The sequence below is a fragment of the Cebus imitator genome, unplaced genomic scaffold (assembly GCF_001604975.1).
Source record: "Cebus imitator isolate Cc_AM_T3 unplaced genomic scaffold, Cebus_imitator-1.0 Scaffold189, whole genome shotgun sequence".
Lineage (NCBI taxonomy): Eukaryota > Metazoa > Chordata > Mammalia > Primates > Cebidae > Cebus > Cebus imitator.
In genome coordinates this window covers 835,634-855,612 of record NW_016107504.1, presented here as the reverse complement: position 1 = coordinate 855,612, position 19,979 = coordinate 835,634, and the positions used below count along the sequence as shown (strand labels likewise).

General features: G+C 35.9%; 1 protein-coding gene across 2 annotated transcripts in view; it reads left to right on the top strand.

Annotated features, from left to right (window-relative positions):
• The window catches only part of NUP62CL (nucleoporin 62 C-terminal like), a 67,464-nt gene that overhangs the window by 2,914 nt on the left and 44,571 nt on the right, over nt 1–19,979 (top strand). Inside the window, exon 2 of one of the 2 annotated variants that reach the window (XM_037744940.1) lies at nt 9,336–9,378. The exons of the other annotated variant lie outside the window; for it this stretch is intronic. The gene's annotated coding sequence lies outside the window, so the exon portion shown is untranslated. The remainder of the gene's footprint in view (nt 1–9,335; nt 9,379–19,979) is intronic. 2 annotated transcript variants of the gene reach the window in all.

Here is a 19,979-nt window from a genome sequence, read left to right as displayed (position 1 = left end):
AAAAAAAAAAAAAAAAAAAAAAAAGAGTAAAGGAAGATGTGCTAATATAGTTATTCCATGTTATTAAAATAACACTGTGAAGTCTTGGGTTATTTAAATCATTTCTACAACTTATGTCTTACAGTGAGCTCAATAGGAATCCTAACAGGAAGGCCAGATCTAGATCTGGACCTTAGCTGGGAGTTTGTACCCCTCTTGGATGTATGAATTTGATAATCAAGATTTCTATGTGCTAGAGCAGGCAGTGATCAGCCCTGGTGTCCTTTATAGATATGAGTTAGGTTGAATGTACAATTTTTTTTTTTTTTTTTGAGACAGGGTCTGCTCTGTCACCCCAGCTGGAGTGCAGTCGTATGATCACAGCTCACTACAGCCTCAATCTCTGGGGCTACAAGTAGCTGGGACTATAGGCACTTTTTTTTTTTCTTTTGGTGGGAACTGGGTTATTTTATTTTTTGGTGGGGACTGGGTTTCACCACATTACCCAGGCTGGTCTCAAACTCCTGGGCTCAAGCAATCCACCTGCCTCAGCCTCCCAAAGTGCCGGGATTGCAGGCATGAGCCATTGGGCCCAGCTGTCAATATTCTATTTTTTTTTAAAAGACAGTCAAGTGAAACAATGGGAGTGGAGAAGGAACAAAGAAATCTTTGTTATTACTTTAAAAATATACATGAAAAGTAGGACCTTCACATAGGTTCAAGTACCATAGTAACACTCATATCGATTAGCTTTATTAATATCGTTTTCAAATATTATATTAGTGTGTATTAATTTATAATTTAAACAATTTTTAATAAAGCAGTCAATTAAGTTGGCTAGGAGAGTAAAAGCTATCATTAGTCTATATTAGCACATCTCCATTTTCAAAGCACACATATTGTCTTATTTTCTGTCATTCTAAAACATTACTTCTTTAAAATTATGAAATCTTTCAAACAGAAAAATAGACTTATGCGCCATCATCTATGTATCTACCAAAGATTTAACAATTGTTAGAATTTTGCCACATTTTCTTTAAGGTGTTGATCTTTTTAAAGAACTGAAACATTTCAGCTGTCTCTTTATGCCCCTCCTCAATCTCATTTCCTTCCCATCCTAGAGATAATTACTTTTCCAAAGTTAGTATATATTTTTTGAATGTACATTTATAAGTGTCCTGAAATGCAGCCATAAATGATTTGTGATATATTGTTTTGTGTGTCTTTAATATTTACATCAATGGTATTATTTATTCTTCTGCAGCTTTTTTTCTTTTTCGAGACAGGGTCTTACTCTGCTGTCCAGGCTGAAGTGCAGCAGTGGGATCTTGGCTCACTGCAACCTCCGCCTCCTGGGCCCAAGTGCTCCTCCCACCTCAGCCTCTGGAGTAGGTGGGACTACAGGTCTACTGGTGCGCACCACCATACTTAGTTAATTTTTATTTTTATTTTTATTTATTTTTTTTTTGAGACAGAGTTTCGCTCTTGTTACCCAGGCTGGAGTGCAATGGCACGATCTCGGCTCACCGCAACCTCCGCCTCCTGGGTTCAGGCAATTCTCCTGCCTCAGCCTCCTGAGTAGCTGGGATTACAGGCACGCACCGCCATGCCCAGCTAATTTTTTGTAGTTTTAGTAGAGACGGGGTTTCACCGTGTTGACCAGGATGGTCTCGATCTCTTGACCTCGTGATCCACCCGCCTCGGCCTCCCAAAGTGCTGGGATTACAGGCGTAAGCCACCGCGCCCGGCCCACTTAGTTAATTTTTAAATCTTTTGTAGAGACAGTGTCTCACTATGTTGCCCAGGCTGGTCTTGAACTTCTGGACTCAAGTGATCCTCATGCCGCAGCCTTCCAAAGTGCTGGGATTACAGGTATGGGCCACTGCACTTGGCCCTGCAACATTTTTTTGGTCAGCAGTGTTTTTGAGATTTTTAAATGCAAATAAAGTCATCTTTTATTGCTTTATAGTATTCCAATATATAACTATATATCACTTTTTAAAAAAATCTCGATTCCCTTATTGCTGTTGGACATTTAGGTTGTTTTAAATATACAGATATAATTCATATAAACCATGCAAATGTTGTTATGATTCCACTTGCATCAGGTACCTAGAATAGAGTAACTCACAGAGACAGAAAGTAAAGTAGAGGTTACCAGGGGCTGGAGGAGGGAGGAAAAGGGAATTAGTGTTCAGTGGGTACAGAGTTTCTGTTGAGAATGATGAAAATAATTTTGTCAATAGATAGTTGTGACACTTGAATAACATTGTGAATGTACCTAGTATTACCAAAATCGTATACTTTAAAGTGGGTAAAATGGCAAATATTATATGTATTTTACCACAATTAAAAAATTAGAAACATAAGAATTATGCATATTTTTTCAGAATTATGTGTATAATAGCTTTATTTTCTGTGGAGTGAGGCCATGAAAAAAGTGAACATTTCTACTAAAAAATAAGCTTTAAGTTATATTAGCCAGATCTGTTTTTCCTTGTAAATAATAGTTTTTGAGATCTTTACATGACAACTTTTCTTACTTGCATGTTTGTAAAAGGCTTTTATGATTATCATTCTTCAGAATTCTCCAGTTTCTTGTTTTTTGAGGTTTTTTTTCTTTACTTCTCCAAAGTTTTAGGGAACAGTCTTATAAATATGGGCATACCTTTGAGGCTGTCTTTCTCATTTGACTGCTATTCACTAGTTTCCTAAGTTAGTTCTTTCAAATGTTTTACTCTCTTTCCTCCCCTCACCTACCCTCTCCTAATCCCGGCCCTCCCTTGGATCCCTTCACCACTTTTCCAAGCAGCCATACCTCTTCCTGGGTATTTCTGCTCTTCATGCCTACACATACACTCTGTCCTCCCTTGGGTCCTTCATAGCTCCTCCAAGATTCTCCCTCTTTTGATTCTTTCTGCCTTTGGTCCCACCCCACTACTGGTTTTTCCTTTTCCGATTTTATAACTGCTAAAATCTCTCACTGAAAATGAGCAATTTACAGTTTTGGCAATTTACAGTCTTTGGCAATATCACACTTTTAACATTTGAAGAATTGATCCTCATTTTGGGATTAAAAAAAAAAAAAAAACCTTTTTCTAGGTCTTAAATTAGATTCTGACCTTAAGGCTTTGAGAAGCTATAGTATGAAGCAGGGAAAGAAGAACTTAATGTGAAAGATAATCAGCAAGTTATACTGCTTAAGATGTTTAATATGAACTCAAAACCAATGCACCATTTTCAGAAGTCCTATATTTTGTTTTGTCATAAGATGATTACCATTTGAAATTTGATCCCTCTATTTCCTTCAAAATGCCTGTGTTAACTTCACCTCTCCCTATCAATTTCTCTCTGGGAACAGAAACATTTAGAGTAAGACATTAGTAATTCAGTTTTTATTTCCAGAGTTGGCATCCATAACTATTACTGACAAATAAGGTCATTACTGTGCTTTGAGGTTTAGGTTTTTCTACTTTATTCTTGAGTACTTTTTCTGGAAGACTTTATATCTTGGTGGAACAAGGGGTTTCTTCCGTGAATTTGTACTTCCTTTGCATTTCTGCCTCTCTAATTAATGATGTGTTAAAAAACCATATGCATTGTCAGAGGTTGCTATTTATAAAAATGGTTTTATAACATGACTAATCATATTATGTGAATTTTCGGGCCAGATCTGTCAGTCATGATGTTCTTGAGAAGGTTCAGTGCATTCGTGGAACTTGATGGTTGTCAAGTAACTAAGCAGTTTAGGGAAAATGTTGCCTCTAAGGAAGAATAGTCTGTTTGCTTCCAAGAAACTAGGAATACTTTTTAATAAATTGTATGGCTAAGCTTCTGTGCTGTTCACCTCTTGACAGTCATTTCTCGAAGTAAATGTAGGGAAATGAATGATTACTCTCAAAATCATTTATACTTTGTGAGACAGAAATCCTTAAACATTATGCTGAAATGGCTTACAATAGGTACTCGGGCTTGAACTGATTTTGTTTCTGCCTTTTGACACACAGTAGCTTTATCTTTCTAATGATGTGTTGCTTAAGCTAGTATTAAAATAGAAGAATTTTGTCCAGTTCCTTCACTTACTGGTTGCTTGACCCCAGGAAAGTTAGTGTCTCAGAGCCTCTGTTTCCTCAGCTATAGAATGGAGATCAAAATACCTTTTTGGTTTGTCGTTAGGTAATGAAGGTAAGGGATTTCACTTTCAATAAGTGCTTTCTTTTATCTTTTCCCCTTTATATTACATAAGAGAGTCTAGAACTTGAGTGGTAAAGTGGCGTGTCCTGAAATGACCTACCATCAGTTATTGATTCTAGATCAGGTTTCCCACTACTGAGAACATTCCCGGAATCAATAAATAACAGTAGGTAGTACACAGACCAGATAATTTGCATGCCGATACATGAGATAGATGAATAGTAATCTTTTAAAATTATAGTTTGAAATCCAGTTTATGGTCACTCTCTGGGCCAGCTGATAGTGCTCTATAATTATCTTTGAATTGCCAATTCTATACCAGCAGTGAGGATAACCCCAGCATTATATTTTGGAAAGCTTGCATATAGCACTTTATATAAAATTAAATTAGACCAAGGTAATATATGTGAATAGTTTTTTGCAAACTTATTTTTAAAATGATATTTTGGTTATTCATTTAATGGAACTGCCAGAATTTTAGAAGTGAAGAAACTGAGCCTCCAATACATTTAAATGACTAGACAGTCTGATGGGCATCAACACTCATTCAGTTGTTTTCTTTCTCTCCAGCCACTTAGTTAATTCAGTAAGCCCCATTTAGATTGGACTGCCAGGTACAGAACATTCTGCTCATTTCTAGTAGCCCTTCAAATGAGCTCTAATGATTTTTGGAGGCCTTTATCATCTAGTATTTCTTTCTTTGAATACATGTGCTTGCATTGAATCATCTAAGAGACTGTAAGCTGGGGCTCAACTTACAAAGCTGTAGTTTTGTCAGCTTTGAGCCCCTGTAACTAGGCAGTGTGGATAAGGAGAGGTCACTTAGAAGAGGAAGAGAGGTTGTCTGGAGAAACCCAACAAGGCAGAGATAGAGTATTCCTGTTGATTGCCACAGATAGGGAGTACAGACTTGTTTCCCATTTTTTAATAATGATATGCATAGGGAAGCTAAAGTGTGCCAAGTTCCTATTTGTTAAAAAAGGATAGGAAATGCTGATTAATTTCGGACTTTGTTTTAAAAAATCTGAATTTAAGTCTATGTTAAAAGAAATAATTCAAGAGAATGTGTACAAATTAATATATTTAGAATATGTAACTTCCAAGCCTGGGAAAAATTAAGAGAATAAAGAAAATCTCATCAATCCAAATATGCAGAAAAAGATAAAAGATATATAGAATATGGCAAATAAAAAACACAAAGTAAGATGGAAGAAAAATTCAATAGTGTGAATAGTCACAATAAATGTAAGCAAGTTAAACTTACTGAGAGACTGTCAGATTGGATTTAAAATATTTCAGCTATGCTACTTACAAATACCATATTTAAAATGACACAGAAAGGTTGAAAACAAGGGAATAGAAAAAGATACACTAGGCCAATACCAACCTAAAGAAAAATGGTAAGGCAACATCAGTGTCAGACAAAATATGATTTAAGGCAGTTTAATAATAATAACATACTTCACACTGATGAAAGGAAGAAAATCTACCAAGATTCTATTGACTGTGTACTCCATATAGGCCCCTAACAATATAGTCTTGAAATATATAAAGGAGGCCGGGTGTGGTGGCTCATGCCCGTAATCCCAGCACTTTGGGAGGCCAAGGCGGGTGGATCACCTGAGGTCAGGAGTTTGAGACCAGCCTGATCAACATAGTGAAACCCTGTCTCTACTAAAAATACAAAAACCAATTAGCCGAGTGTGGTGGTGCATGCCTGTAATCCCAGCTACTTGGGAGGCTGAGGCAGGAGAATCACTTGAACCTGGGAGGTAGAGGTTGCAGTGAGCGGAGATCATGCCATTGCACTCCAGCCTGGACAATAAGAGTGAAACTCTGTCTCAAAAAGAAAAAAAAAAAGAAAGAAATATATAAAGGAAAAATCACTGGGATTATAGGCAGAAATTGACAATTCATAATAATTGGAGGCTTTTAAACAGCTTTGTCAGAAACTGGTCAAGCAAAATAGATTAAAAAATAAAAAAGCTGAGGATATGAAAGATTTAAGAGCTAAATGAGATGGAAGGGCAAGAAACTTTAATTCCAAATTTTTAGTGGCAAAAATGTACTTTTAGTCCAAAAAGTGATTTTTTATTTTATTTCTCAAATTTCTAAGGCAGAAAAAATTAAAGGTATGTGCTACATGTAATAGGAAGATTCTTAAATTATTTCCAAAAGAATAGAAATTCTGTAAATGCAAGGGCATAGGAAAAAATTCCACCTTTTGATGGCTACCAGAAAATTTTTTTTTGTCTGCAACACAGCATTGATGACAATACCTAAATCTGGAAGTGTTTTTCAATTTCTGTTACAATGTAAACAACCACCATGGTTTGACAACAATAAATTTTTCTACCAGTATTTATATTATCATGTACATTAAAGCATAATCCATAAATAATTATACATTATAAAACATTATATTATTATAATTTATAACAACATAGCCCTTGTAACCTCAGAATAGTCGTATACACTTGGGAATATAAAACTAAATACGGCAAATGCTCTTATTCTAAGTTAATAATGCCTCCCTTTCTGTGCCTTCCAAGATTGAGTTATGACAGTTGAAATCACCATTTGGAGCTCACTTTTAAAAAGTTTTAAGATGTGTGTAAGACTTAAAAACAAGCATGTTGTAACTTACACATTTCAGATAAATGTTATCCTTCAGAGTTACTCTGGGGAAAGTTTTCTCTTATACCCATGACACCAAACAGTATTCAAGATGCTCTATCTCAGCTACTTAAAGAGGTACGTTTTTTTTTCATATCTTAACATCTCTGAAATGGAAACGAGTCTAACAGTTGAATGGTGTCTTTTTGGCCAGGTGGCAGTTGTGACATGATAGTTGTCACTGCATGCACAGATAATATCAAAATCTTTAGGATTAAAACTTTCATAATGGATGACTGGAGTGAAAAATCTCTGAGACAATGGAGAATCACCTTTAACTCTTAGAAAATAGTGGTTGTGGGGAGAGAATGAAGGAGATAGTAAATCAGATTTAGTTATCAATATGCTGAAATTGGAGACAAAAGGAAGCTAGTGTACATATTTGCAAAGCTGACTTAAGAGTATAGCAAAAATGGCTTTTAGCTCTCTTATTAAGTTCTTTTTAAAAATGCTGCTTTAACAGTGGTCCTGGTAGCATAGAAGATGTTAAGAAATTTGAGTTGACAATTGGGGCTGGGTGTGGTGGCTCATGCTTGTAATCCCAACACTTTGGGAGGCTGAGGTGGGTGGACCATCTGAGGTCAGGAGTTCGAGACCAGCCTAGCCAACATGGTGAAACCCAGTCTCTACTAAAAATACAAAAATTAGCCAGGCATGGTGGCACACGCCTGTAGTCCCAGCTACTTCGGAGACTGAGGCAGGAGAATTGCTTGAACCCGGGAGGTGGAGGTTGCAGCGAGCTGAGGTCGCACCACTGCACTCCAGCCTGTGTGACTGAGCGAGACTCTGTCTCAAAAAGAAAGAAAGAGAAGGAAGGAAGGAAGGAAAAATTGAACTCTGAATGTGAATTTTAGAGGTATCTTAACCAAGTTACTTTGCTTATACATTTTTCTAGTATATGCATACTTGAGGAATTATAACAGGTTGATGCTTTTTTCCCCCTTCCTTTCTTAGTGGTGCATAAAGTAATGTGACTCTTAGCTTAAATGAAATATTTTTGAAACTGATTTCTTAGAATTGCCTTTCAGAGCTACTGTGTTAAAAACTAATTTTTAGTCATCTCATTTTATTAATTTTGACTGGGATAGAATTATAATTTCACAATGATTTTTCTCTTAACACTTTAAGATATTTTTCCACTGTCTTCTAACGCTTAATATTGCTAATGAAGAGCCTGCTGTCAATCTGGTTGTTGCTCCTTATTAGGTATATTTGTTTTTTTTTTCTCTCTGGCAACTATGAGAATTTTTTCTCTATAGGGTTTCAATATACTGTATATAACGGGTGTGTGTGTGTGTATGGTGGTGAGGAGGGATTGCCTGCTTGTACTTGGTGGCTTTTTAATCTCAGAACTAATTTTTCTTCAGTTCTAGGAAATTCAGAAACTCTTTGAATACTGCCTTTGCCATCCTATTTTTTCCTTCTCTGTTCCTTCTGGATATATATGTTGGAGCTTCTCTTTCTCATCTGTTAATTTCTCTCCTCTTTCCCATCTTTTTTTTTTTAATCTACCCTTTGGTTCCAGCAGATTTTTTTCTGTTCTCTCTTCTAATTTGCTATTTCTTTTTCTCTTCAACTGTGTGTAGTCTATTATTTAAATCTGTCTTTTGAGCATTTTTGTTTCTAATACTGATAGGTGTTTCTTGGATTTCCTCTTGGTTCTTTTTTCACATTCACTTAGTTTTATGGATGCTCTCTCTTTCTTGAGCTCTTTGAACATATCAGACATATATTTTGATGTGCTATTCGGATTGCACTTTTGTCCTAATTTCTTAGATAAGAATTCTCTCATTTTTTAGGTCTAAAGATGACTTCCTTAGATGTTTTCTAATTGCTGTCTCTGAATTAATCTTTGGAGGGCTTTTGTGACCATATGTGACCTAGGAAGTGGAGATGTCCCTTTTGAGTAACGTCATGGGCAACCTGCCTGGACTTTGAAGGTTTTATCAACACCTAGCCAGTTTTTATAACATCTTATCTTGAAGTTTCTACGTCACAAAGATAAATTGAATTTGAGCCATCTATGCATATACTCTGTAGCAGTTTGGGATTCTTACGTGTCTCTATGTCTTTTCCATCTTCCTGTAGATGTTTCCCAGATTAAGCTTCACGGGGTCTCTGCTGATTCAGGACCCTGTGGTCTTACCAGGTAGCCTTAAATTGTACCCCAAATTCAGCATTGTATTTCCAGCTATTAAGGCACATATCTCATTCAAGGTATCACCTTGGGCTAAGCAACATTAACTTCTGTTCATGGATGTGAATTCCCTTTCTGTCTGACACTTGGAAAATTGTCCTTCTTTCTGGAAAATCTTTGCTTTGTATTTTTTAAAAAATGTTTTTGTCAAGTGATTATAAACTGGTATTTCTAGAAGTTTAGAGTGTGAGGGTATAACTCCAGTGTGGCTTCTGTCTACCATATTTTCTTGGAGGTCTCATTGAGAGTGCTAATTTTTTTTCCCCATTCTTCTCTTATCCTCTTTCAGGGTTTGGAGTCATGAGCAGTTTAATTTTGGAGGAACTTTACAGGTGGGTTCATTTTTTGGCTCTGTGAAAACAGCAGCACCTAGTTCCACTACAGGGTTTATTTTCTCTACACCTGGCATAATAGGGTTAATTTGAGGGTTTCGTCCTAATTAGTTGCAAGTACATCTTCATCTTCCACTGGCTTATTCACATCCAGCTCCAGCTACACAGACTACAGGATTCACTTTTGGAACACCAGTTATTGTCAACTCCTGGCCCAGTAGGAAGTGAATTTCCCTTATGGTAAGAGCAATACAGTTTCTGATTTTTTTAGTGGAGACAAAAGTAATTGTCTCCAAGAGACAAACTGGGTAAATAAATGGTATGCTGTTTCTAAATCAACTATTTGTGGCCAGGCACAGTAGTTCATGTTTGTAATCCCAGCACTTTGAGAGGCCGAAGCAGGTGGGTTGCTTGAGCTAAAGAGTTTGAGACCAGCCTGGGTAACATGGCAAAACTCCATCTCTACAAAAAATACAAAAAATTAGCCAGGCATGGTAGTATGTGCTTCTAGTCCCAGTTACTCAGGAGGCTGAGGTGGGAGGATTACCTGAGCCTGGGAGGTCAAGAATACGGTGAACCATGATCACACCACTATACTGCAGCCAGGGTGACAGAGCAAGAACCTATCTCAAAAAGAAAAATCTATTTGGAATTATGCTATTCATTCCCAAGAATAGTCTACTAAATTGAAGGCATCTCAGATTTGAGGCACAAGGCACATTAAATTCTGATCTGTGATGTCCCCTCATTTTATGTTGACCATAGGAGGAGTACTCACTGAGTTGTGGAAATGCATCATCCTGAAATTAGACTACTTGCTGAATAAGTGAATCTTTAGAGAGTTCTTTTTCTATGTATCATTGTAATAAACTCAATTATATAGTTTTCCCTCCTGCATCTCAGAATTTTAAAGGAGATATTCATTTCGTGCCTTTTTAGGTAAATCTACTTGTTTTTTCGTAGCACTGATAGCCTCATGTCTTTTAGTAGCACCTGGGAACCTGGTGAAAGCTAGGGTATTCCTTCTGGAATTCTCCTTCATCCTGTTCTAGTTATCTAATAACTTGTAATTGAATGCTAAATAATCTTTCTTAGAAGGATTAATTTAAATATTGAAGTATTTTGTCATGGGTCATGAAATACATTAAAAAATTTCTAAACTTTTCTGAAGGTTAGTATGAAAAAAAGATTAAAAATCTCTAAAAATTCTATTAAAAGGATGCCTCTAGTTTGATTTCGTGTCTAAAACAAAAACTTACGTTGTTTAATATAAAGTGCTGGACTGGCAGAAAAAGGAAGTATGAGTCTTTTTGTCTCTGCTGAAGACAAAATTTTCTGAACTACTCTTTCCCGTTAAAATATTTTAAAACATTTTTTCCCTTAAGGTGGATCAAATTATGTAACCTTTATCCATTAATGAGAAATATGGAGCTCTCTACATGTATTCCTATACTAATAGCTGGTTATCTTTCTGTATGGAGATGCAATAACCTGTAGAACAAAACCTTCACATTTAAAACTTAATTTCACAGGAGTCGTGTTATCTAGCTGCCATTTAATATGTCAGATAACAATTATGTTGATTTTGTTTCCTTTTTCCTATTTAGAATATGCCTGTATTAAAATATCTCATGTAACCATAAAGATATATATCTACTATGTACCCACAACAATTAAAAAACTTGGGCAACACTACTTCCACACAACCTACAGTGATTGCAGGGGCTTTGGGGGTAGGTGCCAACATTCTTACTAATGCTGTAACAAGCAATACCCTGTCACATGAGGTGACAACATCCACTACTTTTGCTTTTGGCTCTGCTCCCTCCTCTGCTACTCAGGTTTCTCTTTCATCGGTGGAGGCACACCTCAGACTGGGAGCACCCGTTTCTGTTTTTTAAAATGAAAAGTATGTGTATTCTGCTTTGTTAGGTGAAAGGTTCTATAAATTAGATCCTGAAGATTAATGATGTTTTTGAGTTCTTCTGTATCTTTGCTAATTTTCTGATTAGTTCTATCAATTAGTAAGAGAGGGTTATCGAAATCTCTAACTGTGTAATAATGAATTTCTCTGTAAGTTTCATCAGTTTTTGCTTTGCATATTGGGAAGCACTGTTGTTTGGTTCATACATGTATGATTACTAAGACTTCTTAGAGGATTGGCCCTTTTATTATTATGTAAATATCCCCTGTCTATGGTAATTTTCTATGATCTGAAGTCTACTTTGTCTGATAATAATTTATCTATTCCCCATTCCCTTTTGATTAATGTTGCATGGTATATTTTTTTTCCTATCTTTTTACTCTAAACTTACTTATATCATTACTTTTGTAGTGACTTTCTTACAGACAACATATACTTAAGATGTGTTTTTAATCCCTCTACCAATTTTTAATTGGTATGTATAGACCATTTATATGTACTATAATTATTGTATTGCTGTATTAGGGCTTAAGTCTGTCATTTTTGAATCATAGTTTTCATTTCTGCCTTCCTATTGGTTACCTGAACATTTTTTAGAATTCCATTTTGATTTATCTATAGTGTTTTTGAGGGTACCTTTTTGTATAGCATTTACTGTCACTTTAGATATTATATACAGTATACATATCTTATCACAGTCTACTGGCATTGTCATTTTACCAGTTTGAGTGAAGTCTAAAAATTGTTCCTCCCTGTATGTCCCTTAACCCTTTCCTATTTGTAATGTAATTGTCTTAACTATTTCCTCTGCCTATAAAAATTTATAACCATATCAGGCAGGGTTGTAATTTTTGCTTCAACTTTCAAACATAATTAAGAATACTAAAGATGAGAAGGAAAGCCTGTTGTATTTACTCATATTTTTGCTTTTATTTGTTGTTTTTACTTCCTGAGGTTCTAAGATTCCTTCATTTATAATTTCCTTTCTGTTTTAATAACTTCCTTTAGCCATTCTTTTACCGTAGCCTATTGGCAACAGATTTTCTGAGCTTTCCTTCATCTCTCAATATCTTGATTTCCTCTCTTTTTTCTGGAGGATATTTTCATTAGTTCTGAGTTGCAGTTCTTTAAGTACTTAAAGGTATTGGGCTACTTCTTTCTTGCTTTCCTGCTTTCTGATGAGAAATCCTCTTTCATTTAAATAGTCTTTTCTCTCTTGGTTAGATGCCATTTTTCTCTTACATTTTCAAGTTTTTTTCTTTGTCTTTAGTTTTCAGAAGTTTAATTATTATGTGTCTTTGTGTAAATTTCTTTGTGTTTATCCTTTTTGGGTTCACTCTGCTTCTTGAGTCTGTTCATTTATGTCTCTTTCCAAATTTGGACATTTTCACCTATTTTTTCTTTCAGCTGTTATTTCTTTTTTAGCACTACCCTTTTTCTCTTCTTGTCTCTGATGACATGAATGTTAGGTCCTTGGTTATAGTCCCACAGGACCTGATGCTCTGTTAATTTTTTTTCAGTCTATTTTTCCCTGTTGTTTGAATTGGATAATTTCTATTATTCTATCATCCAGTTCACTGATTCTTATTGCTGTACTCTCCCTCTATTCTACTGCTGGGTCTTTCTACCAACCTTTGTATTTCATCTATTATAAATTTTTCATTCTAAAATTTCTGCTTGTTTCTTTATAACTTCTGTTTCTTTACCAAGACTTTCTTGTTTTCTTTCTTCTTTTTTTGTGCTGTCTGGTTTTTTCATTTATTCTAAGTGTGTTTATAATTGCTTGTTGATGAATTTTTTTTATCATGAATGCTTTAACATCTTTGTCATTTTTAAATTGAAACCTAGATATTCTCATATTGTTATGAGACTCTGGATCTGATTTAAACCTTTTGCTGTGATTGGCTTTATTCAACATTGTTCTGGAAGAGGGGGAAAGGTGCTGCCTTTTTACTGTAGAATGGGAGTAGGACTTCAGTTTCCATGCTTGATCTCAGTGAACACCTGAGGTGAGGGTCTCCAAGTTACTGCTAGATGGAGCAGGGATTCCTGCCCCAAACATAGTTTCTGCTGACAATGTGAAGATGGAGTTCATTAACTGCTGGTAGGGATGAAAAACCTGGCTTCGAATTTGGTCTTCTTTGACACCACCCTGGCGAGGGTGTTGGGATGCCTTATTATAGCCTCAGGAGGTTGGATGTTCAGGCTCTTCACTTGGTGTTTGCTGGCATAAGTGGGGATAGGACCACAGATTTTTCTGTGGTGATTGGTTATAGTTAGAGCAGTTATTGTCTAAAAGTTTTCTGACTTGCTAGGCTACCCTTTTCCTTGCCCTTTGTCTGAAAAAAGCAGACTTTCAGCTGGGCACGGTGGCTCACGTTTGTAATCCCAGCACTTTGTGAGGCTGAGGTGGGTGGATCATGAGGTCAGGAGTTCAAAACTAGTGTGGCCAACGTGGTGAAACCCTGTCTCTACTAAGGATACAAAAAATTAGCCAGGCCTGGTAGTGCCTGTGATCCCAGCTACTCAGGAGGCTGAGGTAGGAGAATCACTTGAACCTGGGAGGTAGAGGTTGCAGTGAGCCAACATCGTGTCATTGCACTACAGCCTGGGCAACAGGGAGAGACTCTGTCTCAAAAAAAAAGAAAGAAGACTTTTTTGTTAGGGATTTTTGAAAAATTTATACCCATTGGCATTTCTGATTTGCCAGCCTATTCAACTCCAAGCCTGGGAAATATGAGGCAAATAGAAAACCTGGGAAACTCAACACCATATTGTTCCTTTGGTCTTGGAATCCCTAGCCGGTTTGCCGTCTTCTCTCCACCTTTCAGGATCGTCTTAGGTTTACTTATTTTTTATTTTATTTTACTTTTTTCTCTTTTTTAAAAAAACAGATAAGATCTCATTAGGTTGCTCAGGCTGGTTTTGAACTCCTGAGCTCGAGTGATCCTCCCACCTCAGCCTCTTAAAGTGCTAGGATTACAGGTGTAAGCCACCACTCCTGGCCTTCTTACGTCTATTTTATATATAATACCATGGGGTTTTAGTTGTATCTAGTGGGAAGAAGAGGGAAAAGTACAGCTAATCCATCTGCCCTGAAATGGAAGTCTTTAAGANTTAGAGACACGGTCTCACTCTGTTGCCCAGGCTGGAGTGCAGTGGCACAATCATAGCTTACTGCAGCCTCAAACTTCTGGGCTCAAGTGATTGTCCCATCTCGGCCTCCCAAGTAGCTAGGACTGCAGGCACATGCTGCCATGCCTGGCTAATATTTTTCTTTTTAGAGACAAGGTTTTGCTATGTTGCCCAGGTTGGTCTTAACAGCTGGTCTCAAATGATCCTCCCTACTTGGCCTCCCAATGCACTGGGATTACAGGTGTAAGCCACAGCACCTAGCCTAAGATTTTAGTTATTATGTTGTCAAAATTTTTATTTTTTAGGGGTTCTCTCAAGGCTTATTCTTATAGGCCTTTCCATCTCAATATTATTTTTTTGGTTATTTTGTGTTTTAGATTTTTAAGAATCTTAGTTTTTTCCCCTAAATGATTAGTGAATTGAACCATTTTGTTTTATTAAATAGATTTCCTTTCTCTATTAATTGAAGTTGCTGCCTTCCTGATACACCAAATTATTGTATATGGTTGACTCAGAATAGACGTTCTATTCTGATCTGTTGATCTGTTTCTTCTTGTTCTAGTACTACCTTTCTTATTACTGTAGCATGTCCCTCCACCCACATCATGTAGTGTAAAGCCACTTCCTTTGTCTATTAAAAAAAATGCTATTTTCTATGCCCTACTATTTATTAAGATAGTTGGCATTTTCTTATGTTCTTAAACATAAATGAATTAAGGCTGATTTTGGGATCCTTGTAGCACTAGATGGAGGAAATTGTGATATTGAACCCTTTTTCTAGTTCAGTGGTTCTCCATTGGTGATAGTTGGCCCCACCATGGTGGAATTTTGGTCATATCTGGAGACGTTTTGGGTTGTCAAGACAAGGGAGATGCTATTGGCATCAGAGCCCAGGGATGCTGCTGAACATCCTGCAGTGCACAGTACAGTCCCTCATAACAAAGCATTATTTGGTAATGTAGAACAGCTCTGATCTTGTCCTATGATTAGGAAGCTATGATTTTTGTCTCTTAAATCCTTTTCTAAGATTCATTTAACTTAAAAGCAAATCATACTAAGTGCTGTTTGTTTCCCTAGTTACCTCTAGGTATGTGATTTAAGGTCAGGCTCCTGAAATAATGCCAGTGTCTGGGACAGATGATCAAAAATTTGAAATATGAGCATAAATCAAGTATAAATTTAATTAGAGATAGTAAAGAGGTTTCAGCAGTAATATGACCAGTTACAAAATAAATAATACAAAAATCAATAGCTTTCCCATGTTTTAGCAATAGCAGTTGGGAAATATAATGGAGAAAGGTCTCATTAACAATTTCAGCCAAAAGTATGAGATGCATAGGAATAAACTTTAAAAATGTGCATGACTTAAATGAAGCAAACCGCAAAATTTTACTGATAAATGTAAAAGAGGATGTGAATAAATGAAAAGACCCACTGGATGCACAGAAGATAAAGATGCCGTTTATCTTTGAATCAATCTATACATTTAATGCAATTCTTGTAAAACCATAATGGTAATCTTCGGGAGAAGGAAAGGAAGGAAGGACTTGACAAGATTTCACAGTTTATGTGGGGGAATAAATGCATGAGAGTAGCCATTTCTATTTTTTTTTCTTAGGAAAGTAATGAGTACTTGCAAGAAAATATGTGAAAATTATTATAAATTTATTTTCCTGTAAATTTAAAATATTGTGTAACAAAAATTAAAAAATTCTAGTGCCATAGTAATTGAAACTCTGGTATGGAACAGGGATAGAAAGAAAAATCAGTGAAATATTTAAAAGTACAGTACAGAAACAAACCTGTGCCTGTGAAGGTGACATTTCAAATTTGTGAGATAGAGAATAGTGAATAAATGAATTGCAATATCTGGCTAACCAGTTATTGCAGGTAAGGGGATGAATTTTGCCTAAAAAGATTTACTGAAAGAAGTCCTTGGTTACTTAAGGTAGAAAGTAAAACCATGTCCAGGCGTAGTGGCTCACACCTGTAATCCCAGCATTTTGGGAGGCCGAGATGAGTGGATCACTTGAGATCAGGAGTTCAAGACCAGCCTGGCCAACATAGTGAAAGGCCGTCTCTACTAAAAACCAGCAACAACAACAACAACAAAAATACAGAAAAAAAAATTAGCCAGGCATGATGGTACATGCCTGTGGTCGCAGCTACTAGGGAGGCTGAGGCAGGAGAATCACTTGAACTCAGGAGGCAGAGGTTGTAGAGAGCCAAGATCGTGCCACTGCACCACTCCAGCTGGATGACAAAGCGAGACTCTACCTAAAAAGAGAAAGAGAGAGAGAGAGAGAATTCAATGACCTAATTCCTAGACATAATCTAGAACAGTACCAAGCAGATNGTAAGGAGAGACATGGAACCAGCAGGGTCTAAGCAGTGATTGAGGAAGGCAGGGAGCCCAAGGAAAGAGGCTGGGATCTTCCCGAGGCTTATCTCCATAGAAAGGAAGGAAGGAAGGGAGGGAGGGAGGGAGAAAACATAAATTTTTTGAAAGCATAGGTGAATAAGAAAATATGTAAAAATAAAATTTCTGGAGTTGAGGTGTTAACCATTTATATATGAGTTTAAAATAATATAGTCAAATGATTCAAAAATAAAATTATAAATAGCACAAATAGGTATATTATTGCCCATCTGTATCTGTATTACTCCTGTCCCTCTCCCATACTCAGTTAACCACTGTAATTGTGTATGTCTTTCCAGAGCTTCTTCATGAGTTTGTTGAGAAAAAAAAATACATATTCTTAGTCCTCTGCCTTTTGTGGTATAAGTGGTATACTTTATACACCATTCTGTACCTTGCTTTTTAAACTTAAAAACTTTATCCACTGATTTTACACATTTGGAATGTTTTCACATTAGTCAGTATATAGAGAGCTTCCTCAGTATGTTTTTCCTCAGTATTTTTTATAGGATTATAGTATTCCATTACTCTGGATGTTCTATAATGTATATATCCAGCCCCTTCCTGATTGGCATTTGGGTTGTTTATATAATCCTTTACTATTACAGTGATGCAATGGATATCATTTTATCTGTCAGTTTACAAGTATGCAAGTATATTTTTGTGGATAAATTTCCAGAAAAAGTATTGCTGGTTCAAAAGATAGATGCATTTGTACTTTTTAAAACACTGACCACTTGTTTCCCAATAGGAACCTGTGAGGCTACCTGCTTCATTACAGTGTCTTTAACAGAATGTGTTTAGTTTTTGGCTTCTTGCCATTTGTTAAATGAAATTATTCTCAGTGTAGTTATAATTTGTAATTTTCTCTTAAAAATGAGGTTGAACACCTTTTCATATGTTTAAGAGAAAAATCTTTTAAAACGTGATATAAAGACAAAGACTATGATATGGAGAAATAGACCAGAGGAAAAAACAATGGAAAGACTTGACTACATAAAAAATAAAATAAAAACTAAATGGCAAACTGCGGTATAGGAATTATTGCAACATATGACAAAATAAATAGCTTTGATATATACTTTTATTAAAAATCAGTAATAGCATTTGTGGGAATGTAAATTATCTCAATTTCTATGGAAGACAATATGGAGATTTCTCAGAGAATTAGAAATAGAACTACCTTTTGACTTAGCAGTCCCACTGCTGGATATCTCCAGTATATAAAAAAGACATCTGCATTTATATGTTTATTGCAGCACTGTTCACAATGGCAAAGTCATGAAATCAACCTAAATGTCCATAAGTGGTTGGACTATGCAGCCATAAAAAAGAATGAAATCATGTCCTTTGTAATATCGTGGATGGAGCCAGAGGCCTAAGTGAAGTAACTCAGAAACAGCCAATCAAATATTACATGTTCTCATGTATAAGTAGGAGCTAAACAGTGGGTATATGTGGACATTAAGATGAAAATAATAAACACTAGGGAATCCAAAAGGGGAAAGTTGGGGGTGAGAGTAAAGGCTGAAAAATTACCTATTGGGTACAGTGTTCACTATTTGGGTGATAGGTATACTAGAAGCCCAACCCCCATTATGCAATATATCTATGTAATTTTAAAATAAAATTTTAAAATGTCAGTAATAACATAGTATTCTTTGATGAAAAAATGGGCAGATGACATGAATATGCAATTTCAAATGAAAAAATTGAAGTAGCAATGAAACCCATTTTTAAAATTCAACCTCTCAGGTAGGTAATGAATTGTAAATATAAATGCCTTTGCTATACAATTGGTTATTTTTTTTTAAGTGTATACATATGGTTCTTCTCCTAAATGAAGCAGGGGGATATTGCACTGTATAAATTCTATGTTATTTTTGTATGTGGTAAAGTTTCCAATTCCTTCCCCACATCTCTCTGTCCCTTTCACCCCCAGAGGACCTAGATATTTTGGATAGCAGAGTCTTACATCATTTGTCATCATGAATTGCTCGACGGTTGAATGCAGGCAGTAATAGATGCAAGTGTGGTTACTTATTAAGCACTTTTCCTTTTAAAGGTGAAATAGAATATCTGTAATTATGTGTTAGAGTCTAGAAAAAGTTGGTTCAATTCAGCAGAAACATTTATTGAACAATTACTCTTATGTGCCATGTACCTTGATCTATAGTGAGGATAAAAAGATATGAACTTTGCTTTCAAGTAACTCATTAATCTTATTTGTGTCTTTATGCATTAATTTCTCCAGTTTTATAGTTTTATTTTTAAAGAAGCAGGTAATCTGTTTTCTGAAAATTTATTCCAGGCCTCCATTTATTATTCACATACTGTACAGTTCACCCATTTAAAATGTACAGTTCAGTGGTTCACCGAGTTATGCAACCATTACAGCAGGCCATATTAGAATATTTTCATTATCCCCAAAAGAAACTCTCTACTCATTAGCAGTCATTGACCATTCCTCCTTTCCCCATTCCTTGGCAACCACTAATCTACATTTTGTCTCTGTAATGGAATAATACATTTTTTATAAATGGAATCATATATTATTCAGTCTTTTGTGACTAGCTTCTTTTACTTAGTGTGTTTTCAAAGCTCATTTCTGTGGCAGCATGTATTACTACTTTTTCTTTTATGGTAAATACAATTCTGTTGTATGGATATACTGTATTTTATTCATCCATTCATCAGTTAATAGGCATTTGGGTTGTTTCTACCCTTTGTCTATTTTGAATAATACTGCTATGAATATTCATGTATATGTTTTTGTGTGGCTATATGTTTCATCTGTTTTTGGTGTATATATACATAAGAGTAGAATTGCTGGGTCAAACGGTAACACTGTGTAAGCCCATTGAGGAAATGCCAGACAGTTTTCCAAAGAGGTGCAACATTTTGCATTTCCAACAGCAGTGTATGAGATTTCCAATTTCTCCACATTCTCAACACTTGATCTATCTTTTTGATTATAGCCATCCTAATGGGTATAATGTAGTATCTCATGGCTTTGATTTGCAGTTCTCTAATGTCTAAGAATATTGAGCATGTTTTCATGTGCCTTATTGGCCATTTGTATAAGCAATTTTGTATCTTTCTGACCATTGTTTTATAGTCACT